This window comes from Lactuca saligna, chromosome 9, assembly GCF_052625555.1.
Source record: "Lactuca saligna cultivar CGN05327 chromosome 9, ASM5262555v1, whole genome shotgun sequence".
Taxonomy (NCBI): Eukaryota; Viridiplantae; Streptophyta; class Magnoliopsida; order Asterales; family Asteraceae; genus Lactuca; species Lactuca saligna.
In genome coordinates, this window is record NC_136425.1 from 155,683,092 (window position 1) to 155,692,678 (window position 9,587).

Consider the following 9,587-nt stretch of genomic DNA (forward strand, 5'->3'; position numbering starts at 1 on the left):
CTAGGGTAAATGGACTTGAGGCCGTAAACTCCCATGTGGAGTGTTCTAAGGTCTTAAGCTACTTCACATATTGTTCCAACAAAGCTAGGAGTGAGCTAGGACCAAGATAACACCACAAAAACACCCTAAACACCCTTTAAGGAGTTCACGGCCATAAACCCATGAGTTTACGGCCGTAAACTCCAAGTTGTGGGTTTGTTGGGTGTTAAACTCATATACAAGGCCTTTTAATGTTTCAAACCCTTTTGCCTTGTCCCGGAACAACTTAGATGCAACCATTTAAACCTTAAACACTCATAAAAGTGTTTACATGTTCCAAATTGTGTTAACTTACTTTGTTAAGTTATTATGTGGCTAATTAGTTATATATATGCTTATTATATGATAACTAGGCTCGTACGTGTGAACAAGTCTCGGTTTGACACTTAGCACGGTACCCGATACCTCAATTCAAGCGACTCACCGCATGTGAGTTCATACCCCTTAAATCAACCTTTGAAATGATTTATAAATGTTTTAAACACTTTATGGGGGGGAATACAAGTCAAATACTTACATTTATTGCTTCAATCGCATGTGATTGTCTTTAATCACATGTGATTAATAACTAGGAAAACAACGATTTTTACGAATGTTCAACTGTTTATCAAAACTGTTTCACTTCAAATGTTTTACAAACTCTTTTTACTTATCAAATGTTTTATTTAAACTTGTTATACTTCTTATAAATTGCATGCCTATATACGTATAGATGTATAAATAATGTTTAAAAAGCTTAGGAAAGCCACCTATCCTATTTCCTTTTCCTCGATTTGGATGTGGTCTGGTGGAGTTATGGGTGACCATCCGAAGGTCGTTTCAACATTAGTTATATATAATATATACTTGTATAGACATAAAAGTACTTCCAGATTCATATACAGCAGTACATACTAGCTGGTTACCATCGGGGTAACGCAGTACAATACATATACTAGAAACAATACATATACATATACTAGAAACAATACATATACAATAATGCTAGAAACAATACATATATAATGATGCTAGAAACAATACATATACATATACTAGAAACAATACATATACAATAATGCTAGAAACAATACATATACAATGATGCTAGAAACAATACATATACATATACAAGAACGAGAAACAATACATATACATATACAAGAACGAGAAACAATACATATACATGAACACTTTATTACTGTGATTTAAATCGGAGCATGACTTAACTGTCATGGCTCGAGTTGTAGCCAGAATTCTCTTGGAGGGAGAGCGTTGAGTTTGCGTATAGATCTATACTGGATTGACAATCCTACACCTTGCTGCTAGCTACAGCCGGACCTGCAGGTCTGCGAGTGCCAAACGTCATTCCATTATTTCGACCATTCATTATGTCGATGTTACTAGTCAATAGTATGGTACAATTTATCACGTAATGCCTTAATATAAATCCGGTTTAAGGCAGCTTAGTACAGCAGTAGTTCTTAATATACAAAGGCTACAGTACTACATTAATTTACCCATTACATATTTTTAGTGATAACCTCACTTAAACTTTTATGTATAAACTATATTTTGATAAATGATAGTTACTTTTGGGAAATTACACACTTTTACATCAAGCGAACATACAAAACAGTCGGGCCTTGGTAGAAGGCTTCTTTTATAGAAAATATAGGATTTTCTGAAAGATTCAAACTTTTACAAACGATTGCAAACTTTTACATACATTTTACAAACTTATACTTGATACATGTTCAAACATTTTTGAATGACAAATACAGACACTAAAATACTTATGAACTCACCAGCTTAATGCTGATAAACTCTTTCAAAATAACTTGTATTCTCAGGTCATCAGTAGACAGGTACCGATGCCAACTTTTGAGAAGATGGAGCGCATTCAAGACTCATCTTATTATTTTGATACGATATTTTTGGTGTCTATAATGTACAGAACACACTTGTATTAAAATTATATATTTAATGCAATGGATGATGTTGTTTGCTTATTTACATTTACTGTGTTGTGATACTCACATGACGTCCTCCGCCCCAGAATGTTTCCGCCATTCTTGGTTTTGGGGTGTGACATTTTTCATGAGTTAAAAAGACTATGATTCACACTGATTACACCTCAGTGTGACTGAGACAATCCATATTTACCTTTAAATTCTTCTTAATTAGACTTAACAATTCATTGTGATATCCCATACACTGATAAAAGTTTGAAACTCTGTGCCGATGGTTAGTCTATGTACCGTAAACTATCACACGTACCAACCTATTATTGCCCTTATTGTGACATCCCCATTTTCACAGCCAGAAAATACCGATTGTGTTTATGCTTTATAAAAATCAGAGTACCTCTTTAATAAAAATGTTGCGGAATTTGTTCCCAGTAAAACATGATAATTACATTATCAAGGCATTTCCGAAGGAAAGTATTTTTATTCATTTTAAAACATTTGGGATGTCATCATTGATATAGAAACATAAGCATAAACAGAACTTACATTCATTATCACTAGTGATTTATATCTCTTTAATCTCTCAGTAGAGTGTGACTTCGTATTAACACATGTGATATAATTAAACTGAGTGGGTTAGGTTGGGAAACCTGGTGACTACATAGGGTTTTCAATCCACAATAATATAATTATTATGTTTAATCATCAAATAATTAACCCAATTACCCATCCCCATTATCTTAATTAATCTTAAGGATCTACCCTAACAATCAACTATTTCTTGTTCATTCATTCCTAAGGATCATCCTAAGGAATAGGCACGAAATCCATCGTTGCCAGGGTTTACTCAACATGCATTAAATCCATAGTTGCCAAGGTTTTCTCAGTAACCACTAAATCCATAGTTGCCAGGGTTTGCTCATCATGCACTAAATCCATAGCTTCCAGGGTTGTCTCATTTATTGACAGTATCGTTTCCGAGAATCCACTCGCAATACATGTCAATGGGTTTTTAGAGTACAGCTGGTGAATACACAGTTAAAATAACACCTATAGGTTGCAAGCCTGCTAGTGTTCCACTGAACTGTCTAGAATAGTCCGTGGTTGTCATCCATACTCTGCTAGATGACGGGGCCAACACTTGGGTAAAAGGCTTCTCTCATGGTTCACCTCTCACCCTTATCTCATGGTCTATATCACCTTTCATCATTTTGTTTTTTTTTTCACACAACTATTTCATCTACCCATGTTTTACCCAACATATTTTGTAGATATACAATACATATATAGTTTAAATCATTTAAAACATGTATACAATCTTTCACCCAACATAGACGGAAAGTATACAGACAATATGCACACATAGCATGTAATTTATATAAAATACTTCATATCTATGTTTAAGATGAAAGCAACTATGTACTCACTTGAAGATGTGGTGACTCGGCACTCGGACAACACTTCATTACTTTTAACACAATTTTCCTTTGACAAAACCTAGTATCATTACCACTAGAGTTTAGTCTAATATTCACCGAGACTAATTAATAGTCTTGCTATTATTATTATTACTATTATATAACCACGAAACAATATTTCTCACCCACTATATACAGACAGGGGCCTAACATAAAACACCGGAGGGTAAGACCATTTTGGCATATAACACTTCTGAAATCCAACAACCCTAAGAGGCCCTTTAAACCAGATTCCCCGTAACATGAATGGTTAAAAAGATATTATAACGACACTTATATAACTCATAATAATATCCCAAGTACTTATTATATGGTCCTAATAACATTACTATATTGAAACACTAGATATACTAATGATAGGGTAGGCGTAGCTCATTTACAGCAGATTTCTCGAAAACCGGGCTTTGCTGAAGTAGAGTTTCCTGGCCGAAAGCTCTTCTTCTTGGAGCTTTCCGGCACTCTAGGACTTGCTTCTAACACCTTGGAGGTGCTAGGGAAAAACCTTGAAGGTTTGGGCGTATTTGGGAGAAAAGAAGTGGAGAGTTGGGAAGAAAATTGGAGATTTGCGCCTCTATCTATAGGTTGAGTTCGGTGCGAACGCAGTGCGTTCATAAAACAAACGCAGTGCATTCATAAAACAAACGCAGTGCGTTCGCAAATGCGGTGTGTTCCCTACATGAACGCAGAGCCGTGGGGAAGAAGGTGTGGCCTAGATTGTGCCACGTGTCACTCACAGATCACCCCAAAAACTAATTATCTTCTAAAATCTGTGACTTTCGCATACGAGCTCCAATTTTAACCTTCTTTATATCTACGCGTAGGTAAAAATAAGATATACAATTTTCATTTTGACTCCATTGGCAAATTCTCGACCAATCTTAAATTTAACAGTAGGAGAAGATTATACTATTAAATGTCCGCGTAAAATTCATAACTTCTACATATAGACTCCCTTTTAGTCTGTCTTTTTATCCTTGAGTTCCTATTAATGAGATATTCAACTCTCATTTAGGTCACATAAGCCAAAAACCGCTCGAACTAAAATTCGAGTTTCGGGTTGTGCATTGTTATGCCAAATCTTAGAAAATTCATAACTTCCTCATACGAAGTCAGATTTGGGCGTTATTTTTTTTTGTAAGTTCTCAGTGTAATGTATACTATAACTTTTTTTAGATCACTAAGGCTAAAAAGTCTTCTATCGTAAATTCACTATTTACGTCTCCCGGTGTCGTACCGGTTTTGCCGTAAAATTTCGACGGGCCATAACTTCTTTGTTATAGCTCGGATTTCTGCGTTCTTTATATGTACGGAAACATTGAGACATATTTTACAACTTGGTTAAGATTATTTATTCTAAATAATATTTTGTCAAAAATTTGTTTTCGACCCCTATTATCTCTAAATTGACTAGCCCAGATCTACAGGCGTTACACTTATATTCTTCTTTAAAGATTTATGATTCAACGTACTATACCATTTCCTGATGAGAGCTTGACAAATATATGTTCATGTTTAAGCTAAAACACCACAGCTTATCACACACATCATACCACTCTTGCCCTTTTTCTTCTAATAAAAGTGATTAATGAGTCATCATATGAAACCACACGCTGATGAAATCTCGCAATACTATGTTAGTGAATAGTAGTGTAGGCCGACACTATCAGGAGGCATCACAACTTACTGGGTGACCATCATAATTTCACTTACTGATCACTTACACTGATGTTCATTACTGCTGATGACATGTCTCACTAATGTATCTTTCTTATCTCAAAGGTAACATTTTAGAGAAAGATTAAAAGGTCCATCATTATCTTGGGATACGAGATTTTTACGGTGAATATATCTTCGTTCATGATTACGCAAAAAGGAAGAAACTTATTGGGTATAAATCGGTAATTCTCCATCCCAGGTCACTTTTACAAGCTATTCAAGCAATTAGCTCTTTCTCTCTCGAAAAAGAATATCTTAACCATCTTCTCTCTAAAATCTCTCACCATGTCAAAGGCTCTGTATGAGTTTGCTACCAACGCCAATGTTGTCAAAGGTCCTTATGCTCCTGACGTTCCTATCATCATTCACTCGACCAATGTGGCATTCTCGGATGAAATCCCAAAGCAGTTCGTAAAGTCAGGAATTGAAGATTTTGTCAACTACTTTAATAGATGTCCTCTTTGATATGCATTTTGCGTCTTCCTGAATCCATTCTACCCTAAAACAAGTATGTGCATTCTAGTATTCATCTTCTGTTGATACTGATGCTCAAACTATTACTAGAGCTATTGGAGATGGTCAATATAGGGTTACTATATATGTGGAATCCTTTCAAATTTCTCTTCGTCTTTATCGATTTAAAAGTTACTCTGAAACTCCTTATAAAGAAATTTTGAAATATGTTTATGAAAAATTAGTGTATAATGTCAAACTTCAGTGCCTCACTCATGATCTATACAAGAATACTCTTCATCAGTGTTTTAATGTAGGATGTTTTGGATTAGGTGTCTAATCCCATAACTATAACTGATATATACTTGAACTAATAGTAGCATAGTCCTTTTAGGCTGCCCTCAAAACTAGCAACTAGATAGGATAACTTTCAGAGAGAGAGGTTGATTTATTATTTGATTAATAAATTGAAATAAATAAATTGTTAATATATTATGAGAATAATATATTAATTAGAAATAGTAATATTTAATTAATATTTAATATGAAATTAATTGAAATTAATTTTAGGATTAAAAGAATTAATTAAAAATGCAAGGTTTAAAGTGCAATTGTTCAATAGTTGAACAAAAGGCTCTAGAACCATGCTAGGGAAGGCTTGGACGGATTCTATATGGATAATCTAGTGTTTCTATATTATCCCATGCGGATAAATAAGGAGCTAAATAATTACCAGTTTGAAATATTATTATTATATTTAGATTAGGGTTATCCATGACATTCTTGTTGGACTATAAATAGACCCTCACCCCTTATGATTTTTGTCCACTTATATCCGTAGAGAGATAGTTGAAATTCTAAGCTCCCTTCTCATCTCTCCTCTTTCATCCTCTTGCTAGTGTTGGGTTTGAACCACTAAAGGCACGGCATTTGTGGTGCTTACTCTCAAGGCTTCAAAAACATAAGGATCATTGTTATTTGTCAATAACAATCAAGGTACGATTCTCTTAACCCTAATTATATTTTCGAAAATATACTAGGTATCCTAGGGTTTCTTATTTGATGTTGAAAGATGTATGTTCAATTAGAGTAAACATAGATAAAACAAATTAGGGTTGCATGCACACATAATATTCAATTTGTTTTACATTAGACCCATCAGTGGTATCGGGGCCTTGGTTTATTTTCTATTGAATTGATTGCATTGGTTGAATTGATCAAATTAGGGTTTATGACAATTAAACCCTTTTAGACTAGGGTTTTTTGAAATCAGGTTTTCTTAGGCCTTAAGTTTTGAAATTTTGGTAAGGGATGAAACCCTTACCTTACCTTCTAAGATTTCGATTTTGAAGGGGGTTCCTTGCCCCTCAAGATTTCGTAATTTAGGTAATGTTTGAAATCCTTACTTCCCTTCCCAAGCATGGTAATTTTGAAAAATGGCAAGATATTGATAGGTTTCTTATTTTTTGTAATTATAAGTTTAATTGGTTAAAAAAGATAATTATAAAATTGGATATATCCTTACGCATATTTTTGAAAATTAAGGGGAATGGTTAGGATTATATTTGTTTGATTAATTTAATTGGATAATCCTCAATTGATTTAATAAAATTAATTAGTTGTTTAATTAATAGATAATTATTAAATCGTTTGGTTTTGATTTTAAATTTAAACTAAATTTTTTAATTTTTAAAATTTAATAATTAAACCTACTACCTTGAAAAGTTTTTAAGTACACCTTATATTGTATGTATAATTAAATGTTTAATTATTAATATATGTATAAGAAGAAATCAGTCGAACTGCTAGTATGCCTCATTCACGAAGCCGATCTATAAGGGGGTATAAGGAAATTACCTATAAAATGGTAGTTGAATTAGTGTCCCCCCTCACCCACCGCTTCTTTGATTGGTGGAGGGTCGTTAGCCAAACGAGTTTGATAGGACAAATTAATTCTCATTAAATAAGTATAATAAATTATAAATTAAGTAAAAAAAGTTTTAAATTGGAAATATTAGTTACATTAGGAAAATGTGAATTTGTATGCTAACCCATGAAATTGCACATTGCACTTTATAAGTCATTAATGGAGCGTGTGTGGTTAACCGACAGACTAATAGAGACAAATAAAGAGTGGAAATGGGTTTCTCGAAAATTATCATTGATTAATCGAGCGTGTGTGGCTAACCGACACATTAAAATGAGATGATAAATGACAATCGAGAGTACCAAGCAAATTTGTTTGGTTATTTAGATATTGTTTGTGATCCTTGGTATCTAGTAAAAAATGGAAGAGCGTAATTTAGATTAAACATTCCATTGAAGAGTTTCAATGAAGCTCAAAAGATCTAGGAATTTCATTAAACACCTAATTCGTTTACATTTTGTTTTTCAATGTTGAAATTGGTAAATCGTCATTTACCTATCTTTATATAATTACAATTAGATTGCGATATCCCTTTTCTAAGTTGTGAATTATTTAGTTGGATCATAGTCTTGATGTTTCATTTTGGGTCTTATATTGAGGAGTATTATGATCTTTCTTCTCTTTCAGATGTCTACACTTTTCGATGTTTTTCTTCTCTTTCAAATGTCTGCTCCAACTGATACTTTTGATTCCTCCTCCTCCAACAACAACAACTTCTCACCATTGAACATTTGCTCGAAGGTGCAACTGGATGGCACCAACTATAACGATTGGATGCGCAATATAAAAATAGCCCTTCGTTTTGAGGAGAAGGAGTATGTCCTCGACAGACCATTGGCTGAGATCAACAAAGAAGAAGCCACTCCTAAAGAAATGGCCGCCTACAAGAAACATTATAGTGATGCCACAAAAGTTGTGTGCATCATGGTGGCCATAATGACTCTAGAATTTCAAAGGTATTATGAGGATTAATGGTCGTATGAGTTGAACAAGGACCTTATGGAGAAATACCATAATCGAGCTGTCAGGAAAAGTACGAGGTGGTAATGTCCCTCATTGCTAGCAAGATGAAGGAGGGCGAGTCTGTTAGTACCCTCGTTTAAAGAATGCAATGATACATGGATAGGCTAATCAAGCTCAACGTGAATTTTGATGAAGAGTTGGCAATCAACATAGCGTTGAACTCTTTACCAAGTTCTTACGATCAATTCATATTGACCTATCATTTGAACAACTAAGAAACTACTTTATAACAATCGCATAACCTCCTCCGAACAATTGAAGCAGGAATGAAGGGAAAATATGTTGCCTCCACTCCTTCTAATGCTCATGTTATGGCCATTGGTCAAGGGAAAGGGAAAATAGGAAAGGTGCTCCTAAGAAAGACTAGAAGTGAAAGTCCCATGTTGGGTCGTCAAGTACAGGACCCAAAGGAAAATCTAGTTCTGATACTCCCCCCATTAGTGACACCAAAGTGGCCACTTGCTTCTACTACAATGACAGGGGGCATTGTAAACGAAGCTTCTAGAAATACATGCAAGATATCTAGGATGGAAAGGCGAAGCCAACATCGGCATGTATTTACATTATCTTATCTAATAACTCATCTTATTCTCGTTCTTGGGTCCTTGATACAGGATGTGGATTTAACATTTGTTCTAATTTGTAGGGTGTAACACCGTAAAATTTAAAACAATTTTTTCGTTCCAAAACACAAAATAAACATATGTCACATTTCCTCAAAATCAGTAGTAACATATTTTCAATATATTTTATTTAAAATTGTTTATCACAAATCCAGGATCCTCCATACATAACTCTTTCTCTTGTGTGTACAATCGAGCCGACGCCTTCCCGATATCATGAAAAGTACCTGAAACACATAACACATAACACGTTAATCACGAAGCTTAGTGAGTTCCCCAAAATACCACACACATCTCAGTAGCCTCTCATGGCTATACTCAGATAAGACCTTCCAATCAGTGGGACCCTACGGTCCTAACTCAAGAAGCTCATAATAAT